Genomic DNA, 27,598 nt, shown 5'->3' with positions numbered 1-27,598 from the left:
GTAATCAGGGTTTGCTTCTACCTAGTAACCGAAGGATTTGCTGGATTATACATATGAAGAAGCAATCATTTTAGAGAAAAATTATGTAATGAATCATGTCACCTTTGCCATGCTCCTATTCTATAAAAACTGGTGTATTCTTTTTGCTGGTGGAATTCTCTCTGAAATTGGTCTAAGGTCCTTCAGCAGTGATTCGAAGGTATTGTCTGTAGTCTGTTAGATTATTGCTGCACAGCAGGTTAAACACTAAAGATCTTACTTCTATTATCAAGTGATAGTGTTAAGTGGATCACTATAGACCTTATTCCTGAGTGATAGGGTTCAAAAAGGTAGAGACGTCGACCGGTTTTGGGGCGAACTAACCTTTTAAAGGGGACATATCATGCTAAATCCACTTTTTTAGCCCGTAAATGCATTTTGTTGTATATTTGGAGTGTTTATAAGTACAGAAAAGTTGAAATTAGTCTATTCAGGTGCTTCGTTGATATCTTTATATTCTGTTTTGGTCATATTTTGCAACCTGTTCCGATTTTTCTATTCTCTATGACGTTTTTTTGAACAATTACGTCACAGTATTTGCAGCGGAACTGCCAAATAAGGACATCGACTCCCGGCCCAACACTTCGAGCAATCCACCATTTTTATTTCTCGCTGCAATTTTGTAGTCCAAGCTCAAGGATGCAGAAGTTATGAGAGGGTAAGCCAAAATGTTCGGTTGTTGGATGTAGTGACCCACACGCTTCATTACACCGTCTCCCAGCATCAGAACCTCTTCGAAGTGCCTGGTTGAGTTTTATTTTTCATGGAAATGTATCTGTGGTTAAAGTAATTTTTGTGTGCACGAACGAAGCACTTCAAGGATAACTACTTCAGCAACCTCCGCCAGTATAAAGAAGGACTTGCCGATAGACTTTGTCTGATTGAGGGTCAATTCCTTCTATCTTTGGAGACGATGGTAAGCTGTAAATAACGTTTTTACGTGCAATAATAACATTCTTGTATTTAATTGTTTATAATATAACTTATATTTTGTTTTGTGAGTGTTAAATAGTCATTGTAAAACATGCAGTATTGTAGCAGTGGGCATGGATGGAGAAGTTACTGTAAATACAGTAACATTCCATTGCGATACATCCATATGAAGGCGTTGTTCTGCAGGTTCGTCGTCTTCATTTTCATCTCGCTCCGGGTCCCGCTCTGGCTCGAACATGTAAGGCTTGATGGACAAGTCTTCCGTTGTTGACATTTTGTTAATAACGTGTGAATAAAAAGTTTCTGTGCCGCTAGATAATCGTATCTCTTCTATCAAACTATAAAAATGGCCGAACGGGGTGGAGTTGAAACGAGTGTCACCTCTGCAACCTGGAGAGGGGGCGGGGTATGAATTATCTCATTTGCATTTAAAGAGACCCCACCACAACCAGTTGCTCTCACACGCACATTAGAAAAGGGGTAGAAAAGGGGCCTGTGGAGCTATAATAATGAGGAATTCAGACCCAAGCATTGCAGTTCCGCTTTATATAGACCACAAATGTGACCCTGGACCACAAAACAAGTCGTAAGTCGCACGGGTATATTTTTAGCAATAGCCAACAATACATTGTATGGGTCAAAATTATCGATTTTTCTTTTATGCCAAAATCATTAGTATATGCAGTATAGATCATGTTCCATGAAGATGTTTTGTAAATTTCCCAATGTAAATATATATAAAATAGATTTTTGTGAATGGATGCAGCAAAATCGCGCAAAAAAAAGTCAGAAAACACGCATACAATCTTCACTCGCTGCTGTCTGCTCTTTGGGAATTACCCACTCAAGTTTGGTATCTATGTCAAGCTTAGATTTCCCCCTTTCGGGTTCATAACTCTCCACAACGTCATTAGAGCAGTAAGCCAATAGAGAGCGTTAAAACAAACCCTTCTCATGTAAAAAAAAAAACAGTTTTCTTCTTAGCAACGATCTGCTACAGCGCTTCTCATTGGCTGGCGACTTCTTCGCGTGCACAGTGTACACAATCCGCAATGGTCACGGTGCAAGCCATGGATTCTGAGATAGCGCGTTTGCTCAATTTCAACTTTAATGACAGCAATAATTTAACGAACACAGGTCATCAGATTATTTATTCAGCTTTCATGTGATGTATAAATCTCAATTTAAAGAAAATGACCCATAAGACTGGTTTTGTGGTCCAGTGTCACAAATGTATAATTTATATGTAAAAAGGAACAATTTAAAAGCATGATATGTCCCCTTTAAGACTATTTTGTGGCTGTTTTGTGAAACTTCCATGGCTCACACCCTATCCTCCATTAGAGAACACAACAAGCACCTTAACTGCCCGTCATTAACATATGAAAGATCTTCACACCTGACAGCCATCAGTCCTCGCAGCCAGCAGTGTTTCAGCTGCATATGTCCATGTCATTTCATGGATTCCTGTTCGTGTAAGCCGTGTAAGTCTTTTTTTCTGAAAATATACTGTTCTGTGTAACTTGGCTCTGGTATTTTCCTCATACATCCAGCAAACCTGAAAATACATGGCAGTTTATCATGGTCAGATATTACCTGATTTGAACCTTTTCATGCTGTGTAACACAGGAGATTTTTATAGGTCCTTGATAAAACGGTACATATGTGTTTCTTTCATATGTATGTATAGGAAATCATAAATTGAGTGAGTTTGGGATATGGGAAAAGAAATAACAATTAGGGAGGTAACATTTTAAAATTACTCAGCAATCAGTTCAGCTCTATCACTTAAGCGGAATCAAATAATATTTTCATGCTAAGCTCATTATTCTCATCTCCTAGAGCAAGCTGCCTGCCTCGAAAGTTTTGATTAGCTGAAGGGCATAAATTATTATCGCATATCCTTAACCACTAGACAATTACAACCTCCAACATTAGCATGATACCCCATTTATTTATTTATTTACTTTCGATTGTGCTCCAAAAAAGGCAGCATCCTGAATTTATTACAGCTCAAATGTGAAGCAATCTATGTTTAGCTTAGCTTAGAAAAGAGATGTCATCTCATTATTTTGCTTTGACTTCTTTTGACAACGAAAAGTTTCAGCTGGCATTTATCGTGTTATTTTTTTTTATTAATGCACCTGATTTGTAACCATTAGGGAGATGACAAAATATCACCATGTCAAGTCATACATTTATTAAAGGAATAGTTATCCTAAACATGAAAATCCTGTCATCATTCACTTAACCTCACTCCAAACCTTTGGAAAATGTGGGATGAAAGCATGTAGGGCCTGTCAAGCTCCAAAAAGAACTTAAATGGCAAAAATGTTGGATCATAGTATAATATAAGAAGTCCATACGACTCCAGAGTTGCATTTCAAAATCTGCTGGTGTCATTTTGATAGCTTAGTTACTTGCTGAAATCCTTTCCTCCACTGCTGTCAAATCTAATTAGGATTCTGCACTTGTCCAAATTCAAATGTGTCACATCACAAATCAAAAACCATTAGTTGTCATCATTGTCATAACCAGAGCAACACATCCTGATGCCATATTTAAATATACGTAAACACATACATTTTGGTCTGTCCTTCAGACAATGTTATAGCATTGCTTCAGATCACTTGGAACATAGCATTTTTTTTAAACTAGTGTAAAGTGCAAATCAGTATTTCCATTTAGGGCTCAAATTGTTTGTTTGTTTGATTGATTGATTGATTGATTGATTGATTGGTTGGTTGATTGGTTGATTGAAGTTTATTTCAAGCTAAAAATATATATATGCTAACACAATATACATAGATAAATATACATATGTATACAATATACATAAAATAGAATGGTTTATCTCCCATATACATTACAAATTATAACTATACGCATACATATTGATATATACATATACCTAAATACGCATACACAGATATATACAAATTGCGATTATGATACACATATCCACATACATTATTTACACATTATATATAATGTGTAACACATAATACTTGCTCGTGGAAAGAAGTAGAACTTATTTGCTCCCACCCCCAATTCATTCCCTTATATTACACCATATAGCTGCTGCAGTTATGCTGCAGTTATCTGAAATGTTCCTTTAAATGCATGAAAACAATAGCCAGGTCTCCATCCAAGTCCTGTTAGTCAAGCTGTCCCACTTCGCCATGATTAATGATTAATGATTTAGTGATAGGCCTATTATTCATTAAAATAGTAAGTATTAAACTGGCGAATTTCAATTGTCTCATTACTCTCTGCATTTTACAATTATTTGGGATATGAAAGATACTTTATAATTTGTGGTATTCACAAAATTATGTATGGAAATGATTCAAGGGCCGAGTTTTTTTAGTGACTACAAAACATATGCGATAATGCAGTTTTTTTTAGGTATGACATCATTACGCACACCATTTTATCGGTAAAAGGCTAATTGGATGGATTCACAATCTTTTTTTTAAACACATATTCACTTTGTCGATAACAAAAAGTGCAAAAAGTGGATGGAAACTTGGCTATTGTTATTCTGTCTCCTTGGAAAGATTCGAATTCATGGCATGATGTAGCTGTAAAACATTTGCTCACTTTGCTGGTAACACTGCTTTCTCTGAAACAATGAAGGTTGGTATTCAGAGGCAGTGCAGGGGAGGAGAACTCCAACACTCAGCTGAAATCTCAATAAAACCTTGAAGGTCAAAGCTCTCATTTAGTAGCACTATTTCCCCTTCACACATTAGCAGCATCTCTTCTTGCATATAATTAAAAGCTGCATCAATAGTTTTTTTTCTCTGTTACAATTTAATAGACGTTGCCAATCATTTTTACAGATGCATTTTTTTTCAATAGCAGATTGCAATTTCATGGATTTATTCAGGTGTGTTATTTTTCAAGATGCGACAAAAATAATTTATCTTTGCAAGCTATCGATATACATTAATTATCTGTGCCACCAATTTTAGTATCTCATTGTGTCCGGGAGCTCGCACAGGTATTGTTTTCATGCAGCTTTAGGCTGTCCATTTTATTTAAACTGACAAGTTATCTGCGATTACTGAGGTGAGGCACCATTTCTTAAAGTGCTTTGACAGAACCAGCAGCTATTCCTGACAGCAACCCAGTCAACTGCAAAAGCCCATTCCTCCCAGAGAAAGTATGCGAGGCTGAGATAGAGTGCAAACGCACTCATAAATGCAGAGCTAGAAAGCCATTTTAGCTGGAGTGTGGCAGGCTGCAAAACGCCCGCTTCATGTAATGCAAACTCACTGAAACAGCACAGCCCTGCAGCATTCAGACTAATCAATAAATTAAACAACACCTCCATCACCATCACACTTCTTTGTCCTACTAGGTCTTTAGTCAGAATCTCTACCTTATAGCCTTTAATTTCAGGGCTGCACAGAATCAAAATATTTTTTGAATAGCTTTTTAAATGCTACGGAAAGAGAAGGCACTTAAACTCAAACTAGAGTAAGTGCAAGGAAGTGGTTAAAAGGAAAGTCGTTTCAAACGTTATTACAGTACATTAACTTTTCTCTCTAGAATGCTCATGTTGACTTAAAAAAAAATCCACTCTTATGCACTTAAACAGAAACTTATTTTGTATTCTATGCAAACCACAAATAATGCTTTAAAGGTAATTTTTCGACACTAGAGGTCATTTATTCAAAACAAAGCCGTAGGTTGATGATGCCTTATTTTGGCAGAAACATGGGAGTTGTTGTCTTCACCTTTACAGCCTACGACGGGACGCGGGCAGAAATCATATTCATGGATGACCGATAACGTTACGAAAGCCGTTGGAACGGAACGAGGCCGCTGGAACGTTTGCTAATGAGAGACAAGCACGACACGTGGCTCAAGAGCAGTGGAGCTTTTATTATGCAGCTTTTATTTATTACGCCGCTTCCGCTTCTTCCGGTCATGTGTTTGTGGGGTAATAGAGCGCTATTTTATTATATTAGATACATCTGAGTGTGTTGAATGTTGTCATAATGCTACTCTGTGCGTTCACTCGGCGGATACTATATGAGACACTTGTTGCACACTGCAGTGAGCTAGATCGATATTAGGCGTGGTAAATATGGTGCTCGCAGTAAATCAAGAAAATGAGATTTAAACAAAGACTAACTGTGTGGAGCTGTTTAACAATAATACGTTTTCTTTCGATTAATGTATCCAAAAAGTTGCTCACCTGTCTAATAAAACACATAATATATTAAAGCGTCTTTGGTGTTTCCATGGTTTCTGCAAAATAAAACCAGAAATCGAGGGTAACGCGGGTATGATGTCATTGATATGCGACGCACAGACACGGTTCGTGTCCTGGTTAAAACAGATTATTTAATTATTATTTAAACTTTTTGGAAACATTTGGGATAATGTAAGTACACAAATCAACAAAATATATAACAATGTTCAAGTTGTTTTTGGATATTTTGATCCAAAAATCTTACATAGTGTACCTTTAATGTCAAATAATATTACATGTATGTATTCATTTGTGAACCTTTATATTTTGAAACTGCATATAGTCATGCTGGATCCCCCCCTTCAGTCCAGGTTTTAATGAAGTGAAGTGACGTGAAGGTCAAATATGGTAACCCCTACTCTGAATTTGTCCTCTACATTTAACTATCCAAGTTAGTGCACACACAGTAGCAATTTTACAGTCCTGTTCCCCATGTACACTATGTACGTATTGTAGCAATTACAATAACTGGGTTAAAAAGTGGTACTAACCCTAAACCCATGTAGTTAGCTTATATTACCAGACTCAGACCTTTCTTGGGTAAGTACACTGTTAGTACACTGTAATTACACGTACTGTAAAATAAAGTGTAACCGCACACACACTGCAAACCGTGGAGACACACACACCCGGAGAAGTGTGACTTAAGTGTCCACTACAAACACTTTTTTGGCGGGGTTAGTGTATTTCAGGACCACAGTAGAACATAGTAGGTCTCTCTCAGTGTGGTTTCGAGACAAACACGTGAAATATTTAAATTAATTTCTTGTTTGAATAATTTAGAAACACAAGGATTTTAAATGTAATCACCATCATCATCATCATGTTTCCACTGCACACACTGTCAGACTCTGATAAAACACTGATGTTCAGTTAAAAGACAAACAAGTCCACGACTGCCAGCACATTGCATTTCCCATTCTGTCTATAATCATGAATGTAAAACGCACCACATCTCCATCTATCACTTTGGTTGAGCTCAGTAACACTATGCAAAATGGCGTCCTCTCTGACTTTTATAGCTGTAAATTAAAGGAGGCTGTAGGTCGGCTGTAGTGAAGAGGAAGGGAGGGTTTTTCCCCTGCTCTATTTGCCTCCTCAGCATTTCTCTTTAACGTCACAATTCACATTTTGTGCCTCTCCTGTGAGGCTGTAAACTCTGTAAAGGTTATATTGGCTGTAGTCAACATGGCCTAGTGGATTCAATATAAGCTCCAAAGTCAGCAAAAAAATCACTCTATCAACCACACAGCTGGACATTTTTAATGAATAATTAATAATAAAATTTGTACTCATTTAAAAAAAGACAGAAGATAGTGAAGACCTGCAGGGGAAATTGTCACACACTACATTTCTTCATTGACAAGTAAGCCACAATTAAATTATCACATGCTCAGAGGAGTTCCTGCTCTGCCCGAGAACAACTGTAATAATAATAATAATAATAATAATAATAATAATAATAATAATAATAATAATAATATATATATATTTGTTCAATATCCAGTGTTTCCTTCTGATCTGAAGTTTTGATAACTTCAAATCAAACTAATATTGATTGAATCTCTAGGTGTTTGAGTTACACTTTATTTATTTGTTTGTGGAAACTTGTTTGAACCTTTTTCATCATCCTCATCTGAACCTGATCATGACAGTACTTTAGTACATTTAAAAAAAAAATCTTTCTTGAGTATAATTAAATTGTGGTACTTTTACTTTTTTGTATTTTATTTTATGTTTTAATTATTCTGATTTCTTTTGATTATTTCTGTATTTTATCTTTTATTCTAAACTGTTTTAATTATTCTGATTTCTTTTGATTATTTCTGTATTTTATCTTTTATTCTGAACTGTTTTAATTATTCTGATTTCTTTTGATTATTTTTATTTCTTCTATGTAAAGCATTCTGAATTACCATTGTGTATGAAATGTGCTATATAAATAAACTTGCCTTGCCTTGCCTTGCCTTTTCCTTGAGTTTAATAAAAAATAAAATACAGGGCACTTTTACAAAGGTGCTGACGGAGCAATAGGGCATGCTGGACCTTTTCAAACTACGTTTTAGTGAATGTAAATGACCTATGCTCATATTCTGATTTTAAATTTTGGTCCCACTTTATATTAAGTGGCTTTAAGTACTATGTACTTACATTGAAACTAATAATTTGATACAAACAGCTGTAATTAATGTATGTAATTACATTTGTAATTACACTGTTGACCCTTCCCTTACATCTTAACCTACCCTTAAACCTACCCATACCACCACACCTGTCCCTAACCTTACCCGTATCACATCTCAATAGCACCAAAAGTGTTTTACAACACAACATGAACACAATAAGTACATTAGACATATTTTTCAATGTAAGTACATAATACTTTAAGCCATTTAATATAAAGTGGGAACGAAAAATCTGCTCATACAAGGACGCAGTTATTGCATAGACGGAGCAGGAACAATGTAAGTGTCTAAAATGCACACAGTTCACTTTAATGGTAGAGCTTGCCCTCTTTACCAATGCAGTTAAACTAAATGTACGAAGTGAACTTTGTACAAAGCTGAAATAACCTCAACAGCAGTGAAATAAGATCGCATGATTTATCTGTCAATCAGATGCATGTAAAAGTGAAGTTCGTTACTATAACAATAGTGGGCACCTGGGCAGCACATTTTCGGTAGAACGGAAAAAAATATATATTTAAGATGTTAACAGTACCCCACTTTATTTTTTTTTACTGGCACTTTTCTATTCATACTGTTTTAATCCCACATTTGATCAGCCCTCTTACTTACCCTTCTTTGCTTTTGCCCTTCTTAAAAAAAAAATCAAATGATCTTACGTGGACTTGTCAAAATTAATAATAAAACAATCGCTCTTGGCAACAGGGATAGCTAGTACATTTGGATTACTTTGACGCTCTGTCCTTTGATCCCTTGACAACTTCCTGAAGCATCTTGCGCTCTGCTTCTGTGATAAATTCTGAGGACAATTTGGCAGTGGCCTAAAACCTTTTTCCATTTGTAGTTTATTTGAGGTACAGTGAAATGATGGGTTTTAAAGAGCTTGAAAATGGCTTTAAATCCCTTTTTAAACTTACAATCAATAACAACATTCTTGAGGGGGTTAAGGAAGCTCTTTTGATCTTGACATTATGGTATGGTGTAGTTCAGTGATTATAACAAACATATCAGTTTATCGAGTTATATAAAACATATGGCTGTCAGGGTTATGTGTAGTTTGGTCTGTGTTTCTGTAGGACTTCGAAGGGCTGTTTATATGACACCGTTTACAACTAAAAAGGGAAAACATTTTATGCATTTTAGCCATTCATTCATACAACAACTGTTTTTTTGGGGGGCCTGGAAAAGAAAACATTTGAAAACGGGATTCAGAGTGCAAACTTTAAAACGATACTGTTATCGTCTCCATAAACAACAAAACTGTGGATTTGTGAAAACGGTGATGTCATGTGCATGCATATTACGTGTTCAGTCTATAGGCATGTAATGATGTAGTAATAAACATAGATAAATAAATGTACATTCCAAAAATGATTTGTAAAATTATTTTGCATTTTATGTTCATCAATCAAAAATCAATCAAATACAGAGATGAATACATAGAAGATGACAGAGACGTGTCATTAATACTACAAACATTCCAGTCCTACTAGTATCTAATTAGTCAATTCAAGTACTTATGTTGCCATGTAAAAAAAAAAACTAATTGTAATTTGATTTATTAGCAGACGACAAATTTTTGTAGGCTAACCTGAAAGTTGGCATCAACCTGAACAAAAACCCAATAGGATTTTTTCATTGTCTTTTGGATTATTGCAGAAAACTAGCTCTGTGTCCAACAAAGGTTTATGATTCTTACATGTTTTGTTCATCATGATAATATTCACAACTGAACACAACTTTTATGAATTTTGAAGAGTAAATTTATTCGTAAGAAGTCAAAAGCTAAACGTAGGCTATAAACCAACTATACCACTGTCACATGACCTTAACATCAACATTACTAAGCATCCAACCACTATTTCATTCGAGTATGTTGGAACGAGAAGTGCTAAAATGGAACTCGTTTCTGGGTTTTGGCCTACAGAAATACATCATCCCTGCAGCACTCCATACTGCTGGATCCGTGCGAACCAACGACAAGGATTGCTAAAGACAACAGCCTGTAGTGTCAGTCACCAGTGCACCTCTTGAAGTCAGGGGAGTGAGCTTTACTGCACAGCCCTTACACCAAGAAATCCCTTATCTTTACAATGATCGAATGTCTGGCAGATATATCTGAAAATGTCTGCCTGTTTATCAACTGCCTAGCAAGTAGCAACAGTCTTGTAACCACTCAGAATACCTTAGCAACCAGTTCAGTTCCCTTTCGAGGGAACTTGCGCTGCGTCGATGATGCTTTGGGAACGCCCCTGCGTGATTGCGTCTGAAGCACTTGTGTCAACTAGTCCAATGGTGAGAGTGAGCGTCACGGGCGGGTGATGTCACGACCAGGAAAGTATAAAAGCACATTCAGTCTGACCGGCGTTAGCTTCTATGCCTCAAGCGCTCTGTGTTCATACTGTGTCTAATTTATTGTTGTCTGTCACTATATCTGTCACAAGCATAGATATTATGGCGAACAAACAAACCTTAGATTGTGTGTTCCTCCCTGCCCTCTTTTCTTTACGGGTGGGGATACACACAATTTATGTGTTGCTTGTTTGGAACGGAGCATGATCTGTTCTGAGCATGCTCGAGGGTGCCGACTATGAGCATTACGAGTTACTATCGCTTTGCACGCTCCTTTCACGCCCGTCACTCTTTGAGGAGGGTGTTCAGGTTCACGTTCCTCGCAGTACCGGCCCCGTTGTTGCCGAGGCAGCACGGAAGCTGGTATTTTGGGATCCATAAAAGGATCTCGCGGAGGGGTTAGAGACGGGCTCCGCCTTTTCACTACGCTCTCTCTGGGATCAGAAGCCCACGCAGCGGCTTCCTGCAACCACCCTGGTAGAGAGCCCGGTGTTTCAGCAGTCTATCTCTGAGGAGGTAGAGGTGCTGAGCATCAATGCAGGTGAATAAAAACTCACCACCCTCATCTATGATGAGCATGTTCGAAGAAAAGTCATGTAGCTCTATATAAAAATGAAAATAAGTGGGCGGGCTCTGTTCATTCATAAACATTCCTGACGTGCATACTGTATGTGTGTGTCACAGGTCGGGGGGGCCAAGCCAGACTGCGCCCACCCCTCAAACCCAGGACCACCTCGAGGAGCGTACCAGAGACCAGGCAGACAATAAGAATTTCTAAAACTAACAATCTTTATTGAATAAAAGTAAGAATTAAAAGTCTTAACGCGGGCTTCGTCTCTTTCCAGGGAGGAGGAGGCCGAGGGGTACACTGCGAGGGCCCGGGTCACTGGCCCCACAGAGGAGGAAGGAGTCAAACGCCCGTCCGGCGTGCAGGTAGGTACCGTGGTAAGTAGACTCTTTTCGGCGTAATACAGGCAGGCAGCGACCCGCGCAAACCAGGGCCGGGGCCACGGGCCAGGAGGGGACTCTCTCAACAGGACAGGTGGGTAGCAGGTAAGTTTTTCCCAAGCTTCAACTATTCGGTAGATGTCACGCACAGGGGGCGATGGAGTCCAGGAGGGGGACTCGCTGCTGGCCAGGTAGGTTGTCGGGTAGGCAGATCCTCTCCGTGTAGGGTGCTCTCCTCCGTGGCGTCACTGAGCAGCAGGTGTGAGGTCCTCCGGATGCCTTTCCGCGCTTGACGGCTCCACCCAGAGACAAGGGTCCCCTCTAACCCAAGATAGAGACAAGTTTATAGGTTCAATTCTATTTCGGTGAAGTAAGGACTTACGGCTGGAGCGGGTGGGTCTGAACAAGCAGCGTTGCTGCGGGGATATACCTCTCCTCTGAACAGGCAGCACACAGGAAGGCCGAGGCAGACGAACCTTCTATTTAAATAGACAAAGCCTTTGATACAAGAACGAACATGATCCTTTCGTATAATGGAGAATCGGCTAACGGCTAGACTGGGTTGCTCCACACAGGCACTAGGGCTGGGATGTGTGTCTCCTCCGACCAGGCAGCACCCACGAAGGCGGTGGCAGGAGAATCTTAAATAGACGGAGCATTTGATACAAGAGCAAAAATGATCCTTCCGTATAATGGAGACTCAGGCTTACGGCTGGGCTGGGTGGTTCCCACGGCAACACTAAGGCTGGGGTGTGTTTCTCCTCCGAACAGGCAGCACACACGAAGGCGGCGGCAGAAGAACGTTCTATTTAAATAGACAAGACTAGTTAAACAGGACAATCACACTCCTCTCTCATATCACAGGACCTGGTGGCCGAAATGGAACATACACATTCAACCTGAGGGCTTTGCTCCGCAACACTGGGCGAGGACGTGGACTGGAGAGTACTGGCGGTTAAGTAAATGTGTACATCCACACACTGCAACTTCACGTCAAGTCCAATACTGTGTGACACTTCAATTCGGGCACCGCAATCCACTCTCAAACCTTCGTGCAATAAGGCCAGCACTCACCCACTGTTCAATCCCTCCACTGTTGCGCTGGATCAATACTCAGAAGCTGAAGAGATGCAGAGGACTTCACACCGCATGGAACACAGCGTCTTCAACACTCTTTCACACTCAGCAGAAGATATCAGGGTTTCACAGATGAATCAGTTCACACTCTTGGTGGTAATTATATTTGTGGTCAATACACTTCACAATTCCTTATTCAGTTCAATACACAACATGCATTCACACGGATCCGGTGTTTCATTACTTATCTTTCTCTCTCGAGTGATGACATTCTCCAATCTTGACTCAATCTCCAAAGTACACTCACTTCACATCCAATTCACGTGCCAGCTTGTACTCCCACAACCACTGTTGCACCCCTTTCCAGTCAGATCCTCACAGCCGCTCCAAAAATCCCAGCAAATCCAAGCCACTGCCAAAAGAATCGATTTCTCCCGGGGAAGTACCACACCCGAATGCCTTTTCCTTTTCCTTTTAACTGCTTCTCTAGGCCGTGTTTCCCAATCACAAATCCCCACACCAAACGCCCGCACCTGGTACCGCTTAGCTAAATCAGCTGCCACTGTCATGGCAACTGACAACAAGCAAACTCGCACGGTGTGTCAGTGAAATTGTCCCGGGGGGGGGGAGGGGGGGAACACACTCCCAGCGGAAATTGGTTCCGCTGGATTTGTCACCTTGTGACATGTGCACTATCGGGAGTTTTCCCCTGCTACTGTTTACTTAAAAAAAACAAAAAACTGCAATAAGAATCGAGTGGTTATGCAAATGAGTAAATAGATTATAAGAGATGCATAGTGTATTGCAAGCTACGAATTTATGATGAGTTTATTGTATGTTGAAACTATTTATATATATATATATATATATATATATATATATATATTCAGCCTTTTAATCCAGACTATGTTGACTTGTCTGGTTGATCTTTTACTATGTCTAATTTTGAGGAAATAAATAAGTTGGCTGCTTTTAATTGAGGAATTAATTGATGAATGCTTATCTGACTTTCAGTAGTGTAATGACTGAGACAAATCAGACACAATTATTTGTTTTAGGTAACAAATAATATTTAAAACTCAGTCTGGGATCTGTGGTCCCATCCCCCAACAAGGGCAAGTAGGGTCTTTGGTTACCATGACTATGATCAGATAAGTTGGTTTTATTGCTGTTAAAAAAATGTGATCATGTTATCCGAGACAGAAACAGACTTCAAAACAAACTTTGCAGCATTAATCATAGACGAACGGATCTATAAATGAACCTGCACCCCAGAAAAATTGTGTGAATGATTTGCTGTTTTGTGTAGTGTTTTTTAACTCTATTATTTTTTCATTTTTTGATACTGTGGATTATTTTGATAAGAAATGAAAGCTTTAGCTTAAGTTCTGTCAGGAAGACTCAATCAGCGCGTCATGTATTACCTCATTCTTATCCAATCAGGTGTTAACAGTCACAGTATAAAAGATTGGTACTTACACCTGTCTGAGTTCGCAGATGCTGATGCTGCCCATTCATTTGCTTGCGATCAGTTGCGTACCGCCATGTCTCCGGTAACTCAAATTGGCTGTGACTATTCCGAATCTGACGACGAATTCGTCCGGCCACCGTCTACTACTGCACGGCGCACTACACGTATTCAGCACCGTGACTCTCTATGGACACTCTCGTCTTCAGACAACATAACCAACTCCCTCGAAGCAGCTGGTATTCACTTTAACTCTACTTTCGTTGATTACCTAATCTCCGGTCTGTCCCAAGGGTTTCGGGTGGGCATCCTTTCCCAACTCACTTCTATTTTCCTAATAAAAAATTTGCAATCAGCCACAAATGAACCAGATATGGTCTCTGTCTTGCTAGAGAGAGAGAAGTTAATAAAGGATATGTTATTGGCCGTTTGGTTCTCCCCTTTTTTCTCCTTTCCGGATCAATTCTATCGGTGTAGCCACACGCAAATACTCCGGTAAAAAACACCTCATTTTTGACATGTCTTCACCGCATTCCTCTTACACAGCAAGCGTAAACGAATGTATTCCTCTTCCACCTTTTTCTCTTCATTACGCTTCAGTTCACAATGCCATTCATTTAATTAAGCTAGCCGGTCAGGGTGCTTGGTTAGCAAAAGCTGAAATTACAGACGCTTTCAAGACTATGCCAATTCATCCTTCAGACTGGCCAATTTTCGGCGTCAGATGGAATTCAAAATTTGATTTCGCAGTAAGACTCACTTTCGGGTGTAGAAGCAGCCCTCAAATTTTTAATAATCTCTCAGAGGCTCTGTGTTGGATCTTGTTGAACGTGTGTAAGCTACCTTTCATTTTACATCTGCTCGATGACTTTCTGCTAATTGATTTTCCATCTAACCATTCCTCTATTCTAGACATCCTTAAACAGGTCTTCAGCGATGTCGGCGTTCCCCTCTCCGCTGAAAAAACCATGGGCCCTTCTACTTTGCTAGAATTTCTAGGCATTACACTCAACATGATCAACATGCAAGCTTCTCTCCCTCTCGAAAAGCTTCTAAGAATTAGGTCTCTCTTGGAATCTTTCTCTTTTCTACGAGTCGTTTCGAAGCGCGACGTGCTGTCCAGTGGCGTCATGCCCATTCAAAGTGAGGGGGCACGTGCCCACTCATATTTTTCCTCCCTGATAATTTTTTTGTCACAACTTTATTCCTATTATGCTCCATAATTACCAGAGCCTATAACGACTCAAATGTATTCTTCTGGATGTGTAATAAATCGGTCAGCATCAGCCCGCCCCTTTTTCCTAATATGGTGTCTGTGTATATAAAATCTAGAGCGCTATACGCGTAGCGCTCTAGAATCTTTGCTGTGTATGTTCAAGCAACTCACTCGTCTCGCACGTTGAGCTGGCAATGTTTTACAGATGGTCTTGAAGTGGTAAGTGGGCAAAGCAACAAATTGGCATTGAATTAGTTATTGGATGATATTAAAAGGTAGTGGGATTATTTGTGGTTGACCTGGAAATTTTAACTTGATCAAAAAGTTATGGAATTGATATTAGCTGCGAATTCAGAGCATTAACTTAAGTTGTGTCAGTGTAACGCAATCGATAGCTAGTCTAACCATAAACTAGTTGGCTAACGTTACTGCCTGCCATACAATTTGTACTCTTTACAAGTTCCTTATTTAAAATATAATAATGAGCAGTGTAACTACAGTATTTCAATGATTTTACTAAAGTAATGTTACATATTACATTTGATTTGATTACTTTTTTACATTTCTGTCAAATATTAACCATTTTCAAATAAACGGGGTAGTGTTAACCTTATTCAGCACTGAAATCTGTCAAACTTATTTCAAAGTCTTTCATCACATATTAATATTAAAATAACTTAATTTCAGAGCACCACAAAGTCAGACCTCAGCACCTTTATGTACCTTTAATGTATGATCGTTCTTAGATATCTGAATGTGAAAGTATGCGTCTTTCAGATCCATAGTGAAACACTGCTATTATGAGGTATCACCATATGTCATCATTCTGTTTTCTTTAGATTAGAAGATTATGTGATATCAAGGGGAATGTCTATACTTAAAAATCCTGGGTGTTGTGACACTGTTTTTGCTTTTAGAAGAACAAAAAGACCAGTTATTAATAATAACCCAAAATGATTGTCTTGATAATGTCTTGCACAATACTTTTTTTCCCTGTCCTGGACTCGGTCTTGACTCGGACTCAAACCTTTTTGGACTCGGTCTTGTCTTGGACTCGAACCTCTTTGGTCTTGGTCTTGTCTTGGTCTCGACTAGTCCTGGTCTTGGACTTGTCTTGGACTTGACAAAGGTGGTCTTGATTACAGCCCTAGTTAGATTCATATATAAGTTCAGCCTTTCATCCAGACCTTTTTTGACTTGTCTGGTTGATCTTTAACTGCATTTAATTTTGAGTTAATAAATAAGTTGGCTACTTTTTAATTTTGAGGAATTAAAAAGTATAATGCTGCAGCTTATAAAATTAAATGCTGCAGCTGTCCACCTCCGAGGGGATGGATGTGGTGAGCATTGAGTTAAGGGAATTGAAGATTCGCCATCTCAATCCCCTGTGTACAAGGAATTTTTAGAGTTTATACTTCCATGTCAGGGAATTCCTGTTTTTCCCGATCTCCATTAATAAAATTCGAGATCCCGGATCAAACCCTTTCAGCTTGGTTTTTCAGTTCTCAAAATATATGTTTAATAAAGGGGGCCGAAAGAGCTTGGGTATGGGTCGATGCCAAAGGAAGAACAGACGCTTACGAGCTATCAGTCCTGTCACGGCTTACATTTACATTACATTTATTCATTTAGCTGACGCTTTTATCCAAAGCGACTTACAATTGCTATATATGTCAGAGGTCGCACGCCTCTGGAGCAACTAGGGGTTAAGTGTCTTGCTCAGGGACACATTGGTGTCTCACAGTGGATTCGAACCCAGGTCTCTCACACCACAGGCATGTGTCTTAACCACTGCGTCACCACCACCCCTTGAGGCTTGAGGCACCCCTTAAGGCTCGGCAGTACCCTCCAGGCCAGTTAGAACTACTATGGCGCTGGTGGGTAAGGCGTAAATGGGGTGCTGCTGGGCGGAGCAGACCCAGCCATTAACAGACTCCTTGTACAGGATAGAGTTTCGTTTCCTGTGCTCCCCCTTAGAAAGATTGGGCACCGGGATGGCATTCTCAACCGAAGCCTTTGAAGCAGTAGATGGATCTGAGGACCTTTGTTCCTGCGAAAAAGGCTTCGGCCAAAGAAAGGTCCTGACGCCACTGGTGTCAGACCTCTGAGGCTGGTACCCTTAGTAGACTCTCTGACAGAATGGACAAATCTTCCAAATATATCTCAGTGGGTTCTGCAAATCATGTAGAAAGGCTGCAAAATCCAGTTTGGTTCTCGTCCGCCACACTACAACGGGGTGTTGCTCACGTTAGTGCATCCCGAGCAGGCTCTGGTAATGGAGCAAGAAGTGGAAATTCTGAAGTGGAAAAGGATGGTGGGGGTTGCGTCCTATATTAGATAACCCTAGGCCTTTGATGCATGTTTCCTCTGTGGTGCTTGTAGACCACGACAGGAGTATGGCGACTTAGAAGCCTTATTATATAAGCAGGTATCCCTGCAGGATGTGGTATGCGGCAGGCTGGTCCTCTCCGCTCACATTTATAAGGTTTTACAACTTCGACCTGGGCTCTACCCCAGGTTCATAGGTGCTCTTGTCTTAGTTGTGCTCTCAGTATTCACACAGACAGGCTCTGGTTCGTATGGCGTTCGGGCATTCTCGTTTTCAAAGCGCCATCGATGCAGCGCAAGTTCCCTCGAAAGGTTCCCTCGCTGCGTCACTTTCCCATACTCCCTGCATTCCTGTGATCGACTTGCTTTGGCTAAATTAAAGCAAATGCCGGTCAGACCGGATGAGCTTTTATCCTTTCCTGGTCGCGTGACGTCACCCGCCCGTTATGCTCACTCTCGCCATTGGACCAGTTGACACAATCACGCAGGGGCGTTCCCAAAGCGTCATCGACGCAGCGTCTCGATCCCTTCTGAGGGAACTAGGGTTACAGTCGTAACCTGCGACATTCAACAGCGTCAGTAAAGTCAAATCAAGCAAGCCGGAGGGAGAGAAAAAAACACCTTTGGAGAAACCAGGCTCAGTTGGGGGGACCGGTAACCTGTGGCCAGGACAGTTGGGTCCGACGAAGCTAAATGCGCACGGGGTAAAACGCGTTGACTTGATTCTCTTTTAAACCACTAGATAAACCACAAAAATTCAACAACCGCTTTTGATGATACTCATAGAAATCTGGCTGATCATTGACGCGATCGTGGACAGCAACGCAAAGTTGATTCTGATTCTAATTTGTTCTAATATTTAATGTTTTTTTTTAAAATGTTGTAATTTATTTAACAAATGAGAATTAATAAAATTGACTATATTTTGAGGCAAAGGTCTTTTTAAAGGTTTTTCAGTTTATAAGGTAATTAAAGCAACAGTTTTCAATAATGGAAGAATGTGTAAAAGTATGGTATTTGGGGCTAAAGGCACAATAATTAACATGATAATAAACAGTTGGCTGACTTTTTCATTTGTTGATGTGACATTGTTAGGCTCAGATGGTACATCTAATATTTATTTAGGTGTCCACCTTATAATCACTATATTTGTAACGAAACCATCATATTTTTAAAAATATGATATATCTCCCATAATAAAATATCATACATTATTTGCTACTTGTGATGATTATCGGCTGGAGTGCCCTCGAGTGCCACGAGAGGGCGCTCCACTACTGCTCCGCCTTTCACTTAACTGTTCACGCACACACCCTGGACTGATTACGCACACACCCGTTTCCATTGATCACCTTCACACCTGCATCTAGTTCCACACACATTAAAACCCCACTCACATTATTACCCATTGCAAAGTCTTGTTTCACTGTTGTGTACATCTCCGGGCGTTTCTTTGCCTAGTCGGTTCCAGTCTGTGTATCTGACCCATCGCCTGTTTCCTGGATTCCGTCTCGTCTGCCGCCTGCCTCTGACTTCCCGCCTGGTTTACGGACTTTTAGTATTGCCTTGTCTCCTATACTGTGTTTGCTGTCTGTGACCATTGCCTGTCTGGCTACCCTGTGAATAAACTCACGCTGCGTTTGGATCTACCGGTGTCTGATTGTTCATAACAGAAGACTTCGCCATAACCAGATCCAGCAGCATGTCAGACTTGTATGCCTCCCAGTCAGCCAATGCGGATCTGATCGCTGTACACCAGGATCAACTGGATCAACTCACCTCGACATTGGAGAGGTTGGCCAAGATGGTTCGCGGTCTTCAGGTTTTTACACCGGGACCATCGCAGACTCAACCCTTCTCCACAGTTGTCAGCCCTGAATCAATCCCGACTCCACGCCAAGCTCTCCCGGTGAAGTTCGACAGAGGTGAGGTTTCACTCTCCACTGGTACCAGCCACCTCGGAAATGATTCGGACAGCCAGGTATCACAACAAGATCCTGCAGCGATTTCGAACAAAGATACAGCTGTGGAAATCATTCGACTCTGTCAGGGAGATCGATCGATTGAGAGGTATGTCGAGGAGTTTGTTGAACTGGCACATCTCACGGCAATGAGCACCGAATGTTTGATGATCTTTTTCCGCGGAGGTTTATCAGAACCGCTCCTGTCTTTGATGCCCAACCCTGATCCTCACGGTAATTTAGGGCAGTATATTGACATTGCCCTGCAACTGAGTGGTTCAGCCTTTACTGTGGGTAAGGTTGATGAAGAACCCCGCTAGATCACAGTACCCCCTGAGTCAATTCACGTCTCGCCCGTCCAGCCTGAGTTTCTCCACGTCACGCCTACCATCAAAGCAGCCATCGGATCGGTCTATTGCTACCCAGGACTGGTTTCCAGCATGGCTGATCCTCCACTGATCTCAACGCAGAAGTCCATAAAGGTCGCCGTTCCAGGGCTCCTTTCTGCCGAGCCTGCGCTCCATGTCAGCCACGACGAACTCGAGTTTCACGTCTGCCCAGCCGAGCCCGTGCCAGCCGAGTCAAGTGAGTCAAGTGCCGAGTCAAGTGCCGAGTCAAGTGAGTCAAGTGCCCAGTCAAGTGAATCAAGCCAAGTGAGTGAATCAAGCCAAGTGAGTGAACCTAGCCAAGTGAGTGAACCTAGCCAAGTGAGTGAACCTAGCCAAGTGAGTGAATCTAGCCAAGTGAGTGAATCTAGCCAAGTGATTGAATAAAGCCCAGTGACGCGCCGTCGCTGTGGGAGGACTCATCTGACTCGCCAGGCTCCGGAGGGCGTTCCCAGGCGCCTCGCCCTGCCGTCCCCGCCTCTGTGCCTCGCACGCTCTGCGGCCCAGGCCCGCCGTGGCTATGTCCTGGTCCCATTCCCCTGCATGGGCCTGGCGCTCCGTCCCTCCCCCAGGGTCACCCTCGCTCTACCCCCCGCCTGGATTGTTTTTGGAGCATCTGGAAGCCGCTCCTTAAAGGGGGGGTTATGTGATGATTATCGGCTGGATTGCCCTCGAGTGCCACGAGAGGGCGCTCCACTACTGCTCTGCCTTTCCCTGAACTGTTCACGCACACACCCTGGACTGTTCATGCACACACCCTGGACTGATTACGCACACACCTGTTTCCATTGATCACCTTCACACCTGCATCTAGTTCCACCCGCAGCTCCACGCACATTAAATCCCCACTCACATTATTACCCATTGCAAAGTCTTGTTTCACTGTTGTGTACATCTCCGAGCGTTTCTTTGCATAGTCGGTTCCAGTCTGTGTATCTGACCCATTGCCTGTTTCCCGGATTCCGTCTCGTCTGCCGCCTGCTTCTGACTTCCCGCCTGGTTTTCGGACTCTGAGTGTTACCTTGTCTCCTATACTGTGTTTGCTGTCTGTGACCATTGCCTGTCTGACTACCCTGTGAATAAACTCATGCTGCGTTTGGATCTACCGGTGTCTGATTGTTCATAACACTACTACTGTAAAACTATATTAAAATATTATGAGATCTCCTTCAATGCTGTGAGAATTTTTACTCTTCTTTTTCAGTAATTTTGTTTCTATATTTTTAAAATGAATATTTTAATAACAGTATATTTATTGAAGAAAAAGGTATTCTTCTATTTATTAAAATAATCATAAAATAGTACACATTTTTCAAAAGTGATTGTTTTGAACAAGTATTAACTTAGACATTATTATTCGCAACAACAATAATTGGAGCATTATTACGTCTTATTATTAATAAGACATTATTTGCCCCACAATTAGAGGGCCCATCTTGCCACCTCATACATCTAAGATTTCATTAGATATGTAAACGTATGAGCAGAACTGTATTTTCCTATTTTTAACTGTGAAGCAGCTTTGAAACAAGCTGTATTGTATAAAACGCTGAATAAATAAAGGTGACTTGACGTATTTGTTGCTTTTCTCTCCATTTCTCATTGCTGATGGCGAACATTTGGTAGCTGGCAATATTTCATTGCAACCACCTGGCGCATAGCAGACTGATGTTGTATCAAGGGAAGGAAGTCCACATCAGGGGGGAGACACCAGCAGCTTCTAGGGCTGAGAGGTGTGAGAAGAAAGATTAAACCTGCCTCTGAAGTTTCAGCCACACAAAAACAACCTCTTCACAACCAGATGTTGCATCCATCCAGTCACACACGGCTTTGAAATGAAGGAGGCCATTAGCAGTTCAAAACAAAGAAGTCTTCAAGAGCACAGGAAACAGTGCACGTCAAACAGTGATGGGCCAAACTAAAAATAGCATTCGAAGTGATGTAACAAACTGCTTTTGTTTATTTAGAAAGTGCAACTATGATTGTTAAATGTAAATTTTCTCAATTAATGAGTTTGCACTTGACAGAGATAGATAAATACATGAATACTATATGCAATTTTTATGATATCTTCTGGAAGAGACTGTGATTATTTTTGACTGAACAGAGCATCTACATCCCATGGGACCACATGTCTCCCTGACATAGATAAACGATAATTCATGATAAAGGGTAAAAACATATATCCTTGTGATAGAAAACTACTAACCCCCTCCTCCACCTCTCCCAATCACATTTCCATTGCATGAATTCCACTTTGGTATATTACCAGCTGTGGCTATTTAGGGTAACAGCTCACAGGTTATTGAAATATATGTTCGTGGTGGATTTACCACCAAAGCTTCACACACAAGGCAATTCACATGGAGAAAAGCATCTATGATAAATGTTCTTTAGTGTACGACCCTCCAGTGTTTTTTATCTTATCTAAAAGAAAGGATGTTCTCTCTGAATCTAGGCAACTTATCTTCTACTTCGGCTCAGCTACAATGTGGTGTCCCTCAAGGGTCAATCTTAGGACCCTTGTTAATTTCACTCTACATGCTTCACTGAGCTTTTTTTTTCATTAATACTTGTTGTTATGCTGACAATTCACAATTTTATTTCCCAGTGAGTGTAGACAGGAACTGTTCATCTGAGCAAGCCCTAATTGCTTCAAAGATATTAAACATTGGCTGTCAAAAAATAAATAAAACAAATCCTTTTTGTATATATATATATATATATATATATATATATATATATATATATATATATATATATATATATATATATATATATATATATATATATATATATATATATACAGCTTGTCCAAAATGCAGCAGCCTTTTTCTGTGATAGGTCCTAAATCATGGAATAGTCTCCTTTTCCATGTGAGGTCATCTTCATCGCTATCCATTTTAAAATCTTTTTTTAAAATGTATTTATTTTTATTCAGTGGCTTTTGAATAGATTATGGGATAGGTTTTGAAGCACATAAAATAAATGATGTTGTATTTAAATGTATTGATATATTGTATTATGTTTTATATTTTTATTGATCTGCAAAAGTACTTTGGGTCAACTTCTGTTGTTTGTAAATGTGCTATAGAAAAAAAAGTTTACTTGACGTGACTAGTCAGTATGTAATAAATTATACACCATTATTAGTGTTTATTATTAGGATAGATTGTCTTCATACTAGTTGTATACCATACGCCGAAATTACATAAACCTGACTCAGAACACCTTTTCTAGGTGCGGTGTGCAGGGAAAGATTTGGGTTAATTAACCACGAGTTCGGCTAAAATACCACCCTGATGCGTCCAGAAAAACATCAAAGGACAGAAGACAACATACTAATCAACCTTTGTGCCAAGGTTCATTTAAATAGTCATGTCTGACTTCTGATCAAAAATATAATCAATTAACGTAAGCATGCTTAGAACTTCAGAGAGTATCCAAGAATTTGGAATTGAATTAATACGGCACATTTGCATGACATTTAAGTGTAATTTGGAGTGTTTTTGAACTTTTTGCACTTGCAGAAACACACTGATATTGTAAGTGACATACCTGTATAGTCTCACAACTGGAGATTCACATTTAGGCAATCCAATCACAAGTGGTCGCAGGAGATGCATTTGAGGTGCATGTTAGCAGGTGCAAATAACAGTTTGTCTCAGCTGACCACATATGACGAATCACCCTAGACATGGTGTTTGCTGTGAAGCTGCTTTGATACAATCTGTATTGTAAAAAGCGCTATATAAATAAAGGTGACTTGACTTGACTTGTTTGCCAGGTATAAACAGGGCCAGAGCTCATTCAGAGAAATATTTAAATTCTACTCTTCCCTTTAGCCGTGGGATCTTTAGTGCAGTTCACATGAGGTGTGCCCCTGCAGCACTTGTATTAATTACACAGTGAGGGACCAGCATTATGTTCTCATATTGCATAAATCCTAGCATTAATTACGGGCTATACATTTTTTAGGCTTCGATCAGTGGAGCTACTCTGTCGACTTGCTAATGAAACCATGGAGTGGGTGTTCTGAAATGGTTCCCAGAGCACCTCACACCACTAATTCATTACCAACACCATCAGTCCAGCATTACTAAATTCAATGCAATCTGTATGCGATGCAGTTAGAGGCGACACATTGAGACAGAAGGTCTTTATAGCAGCAAGAAATCTTTGAAAAGACTCTCAGTTAGACTGCACTAAGAATCTGAAGGCTGAGCTGAAGCTCGAATTTGCTGAGAGCTGTTAGGATGCCTAATTGGATCAAAATTCTTGATCCAATGAATAAATCATTCAGTGCTTATTTGAATGCTATGTATCAATGCTGGCAGGCAGCAAATGTCAGTGATGCGTTCATTTAGCATGGGGAATATGGCAAACACATGGTTCAGATGGCTCAGATGGCAATATTTGGATTGTTTGGTGAAGCTAATCTTTTGCAGATATTTGCAAACATATCTGCTAGGACTTGTGATGTCTTTGATGTAAATCATGGAGTAACTTTGTAAGCTCCAATATTCTCAAAAGAGAGTTGTGCAAAACCCATGCTAATCAAGTAACAGAGCTTCCTTGATTTATTTTTAAGGTTGTATTTCATTTTGTCATCTTATTTCTATTATGTATGTGTTGTTCTTTTCTGTGAATGCACACATGTATTTCTCTTCTGTAAAGATTGTTCTCCGCTTTTTAACACTATAAACACTTTAAAAGGTGTAATATAAATAAAGCTTTACTTGCTTACTTTAAAAGCAAAAGGCAGTGATGTATAGCCATCACATGCATTGGGACTTCCCAAACCCGAACGGGGTCACCAAATCTCTTTTAGAGATCAACAAGTTTACATGATTTTTAAAATGTTTATCCCCAATTGTCTCCTTTTAAATGTTCCTAGTTTTGTTTGGGAGGCCTCCTACAGTAGGTTATATCCATCTAAGTATAAAAACATAACAGCATACAGCATTACCTCTTTTCTCACAGTGTCGGAAACGTTTTGTTAAAGGATTCTGTCTCTATAAACCCAGCCTTTATTAAGCCTAATCTGCTCTGATTGGTCAGATGGCCCTGTCGGTTGTGATTGGTCGACTGCTTAAAGTGCATGTCGGAAACTAAATGTCTATTACCATATCTTAATTTCAGCTCTGAGGGGTTCCTCAGCACTTGTTTCATTAAATGAATTTAAGGCAATTTTAAATGAGTTGGTGTTTGGTTTATCTGATTGTAATTGTTATGACTAATCATTTATGAGACGACTGTGGTGTAAAATTAATTTTATGTTATGCCTTTTGTAAAGTCTTATTTTTGTAAAACTATTTGTGCTGCCTGTCCTGGCCAGGACACTCTTGCAAAAGAGATTCCTAAAATCTGAGTTTTTCCCTGATGAAATAAAGGTCCTCATCCTTTGGAAGTGCTTGCAAAGTGGATTTGCTTTGGCAATGCAGAAAACAGCATCTTTTTGCCGTGTCAACAACACGAACCAAACTCTTCCAGGCTTCAGCTCTAACTACAGTGTATGAGGGCGGGACAAAATAGACGTTGTTCACGGGCATCCAATGAAGACCATAGGCTGACGTTATGTAAATTTGTTATAAACTTATGTTCATGCTGGAATTCAGACTGGAATTACTGACGACTCGTTTTAGGCAGTTCAGAATCGCTTCTATCGTTTAAGAGCCAGTAACTCAATTTCTGTCATGATAACTCTCGGAGTGTTTGGCATTGTAATGGGTATAACAATGTTAATATTTGGTCTTGGCAGAATAGATTTGCTACGCTTCTGCTGCTGCAGAGTAAGTACGGTACTTGCTACTGCCAATACATACACAACACACTGCTGTGAGTAAGACATGCTGCTGCTGTACAATATAGTGTACATGAATTACCTGTAGCAGATCTATACAGGTGGAGCTGGGGAAGGTGGTTTCTTTAAGCGCGCTGCAAACCTCTATGCAAATGCTACCCAGTATTCGAAGGTTGAGCACACAAGTTCATTAGCTACTGATACAGCAGGAACCAATCAGTTGTGCCCTATGAAGAATGATTTGATTGAAAGCAGGACCTATCAGCCTGCACCATAGGGCCCTATCATACACCCGGCGCAATGCAGCACCAGGCGTGACGCGAGTGTTTTTTGCTAGTTTCAGCCCGCTACAGTTATCATTTTCACGTCCTGCGCCACGTTGTTTATATAGCAAATGCATTTGCGTCCATTTGTTCGCCCATGGTCTGCTGGTCTGAAGACGAGGTGTGTTCAGGGGCATTGATGGCGGTGTGTTCAGGGGCATTGTTGCTATTTTGAGGCAACTAAAACTCAAATCTGGTCTAAAGTCAATAGGCTAATTTTTTTTTTTTTTATTTAAAGAGCGCGTTAGTAATTTGCGCCTATAAGCGGGTCCACAACGCGCATACACTCTGCTAATTAAACACACAGCAGCACACAAACATGCTAAGTATTAAAAATAATAATGCTAAGTATTAAAAACAAATTCCGTCATGTAAATAGCGAATCCGCCATGGCACAAGCGCAAATGGCATTTAAAGGGAATGGGAGATGAGTGGCACACAATGGCTGCCACATATTTCATTTATTTATTTACTCAAGCGCTCGAGGGCATAATCAGGATGGAGGGAGGGGGGGGGGGGGGGGGGGGTTTGTTTCATGGCAATTAAAAAAAAAAATCATTGGTTGTTGCGTTAAATCTTACCCAGATACAATCGTGCTATTTTCTGATTGCCTATTGTGTAGCTCGACTAACAACACCAGGGGAAAAGCGCTTGATTCCTGACGGTTCCATAGTGAGCGTGGCGCGGCCAGAGAACTTTTGGGCGCTGCGGCATATTACATATATATTAAATAGTTTTTCTGTGTGAGAAATGCAATGTGTGGGGGAGTGCGTGACAAAAGACCGAAATGAGTGACTGTCACGCTCAATGTGTGACACTTGAGAGCCCCGATGAAGAACCTGTTGCTATCCACCGATCCATGTTGTGTTTCTAACGGCACTGAACTTGAACGTCACGGCCGAGCGCCACTAGCCTATTTTAGTTATCACACAATAACTTGACAATTTAATTTAAATTTTATATCAATATAGGCCTACATATTCTTTTTACTTATTATTTTTTTTATGGGAATTTCCTGGTAAAATTAAGGTAAAAAAATATTATTTTATATTTTATTTTGCCTTCCACGGACCACCTGCAGTACCCTCACAGACCGAGTGAAACAACAATAAAACCTTTAAAATCTTTATATAATCAAGCTGTTAAAGTATTAGTTAAAAAAACACTGAGATATCATCACTGTCTGGTTTTGGGAAAATACAGTATGTTAAACTTTGATAATATAATTGTGTATGCCAATGTGCGATTAGTTTTTAAAATTTTGAATAATATAGCGCCTCCTCCCCTGAAAACATTTGTACAGTTTTGTTCA

Source organism: Siphateles boraxobius, unplaced genomic scaffold (assembly GCF_051911475.1).
Source record: "Siphateles boraxobius isolate OS27281-9 unplaced genomic scaffold, OSU_SipBor_1 2, whole genome shotgun sequence".
NCBI classification, from domain to species: Eukaryota; Metazoa; Chordata; class Actinopteri; order Cypriniformes; family Leuciscidae; genus Siphateles; species Siphateles boraxobius.
This window is presented reverse-complemented; position numbering follows the sequence as displayed.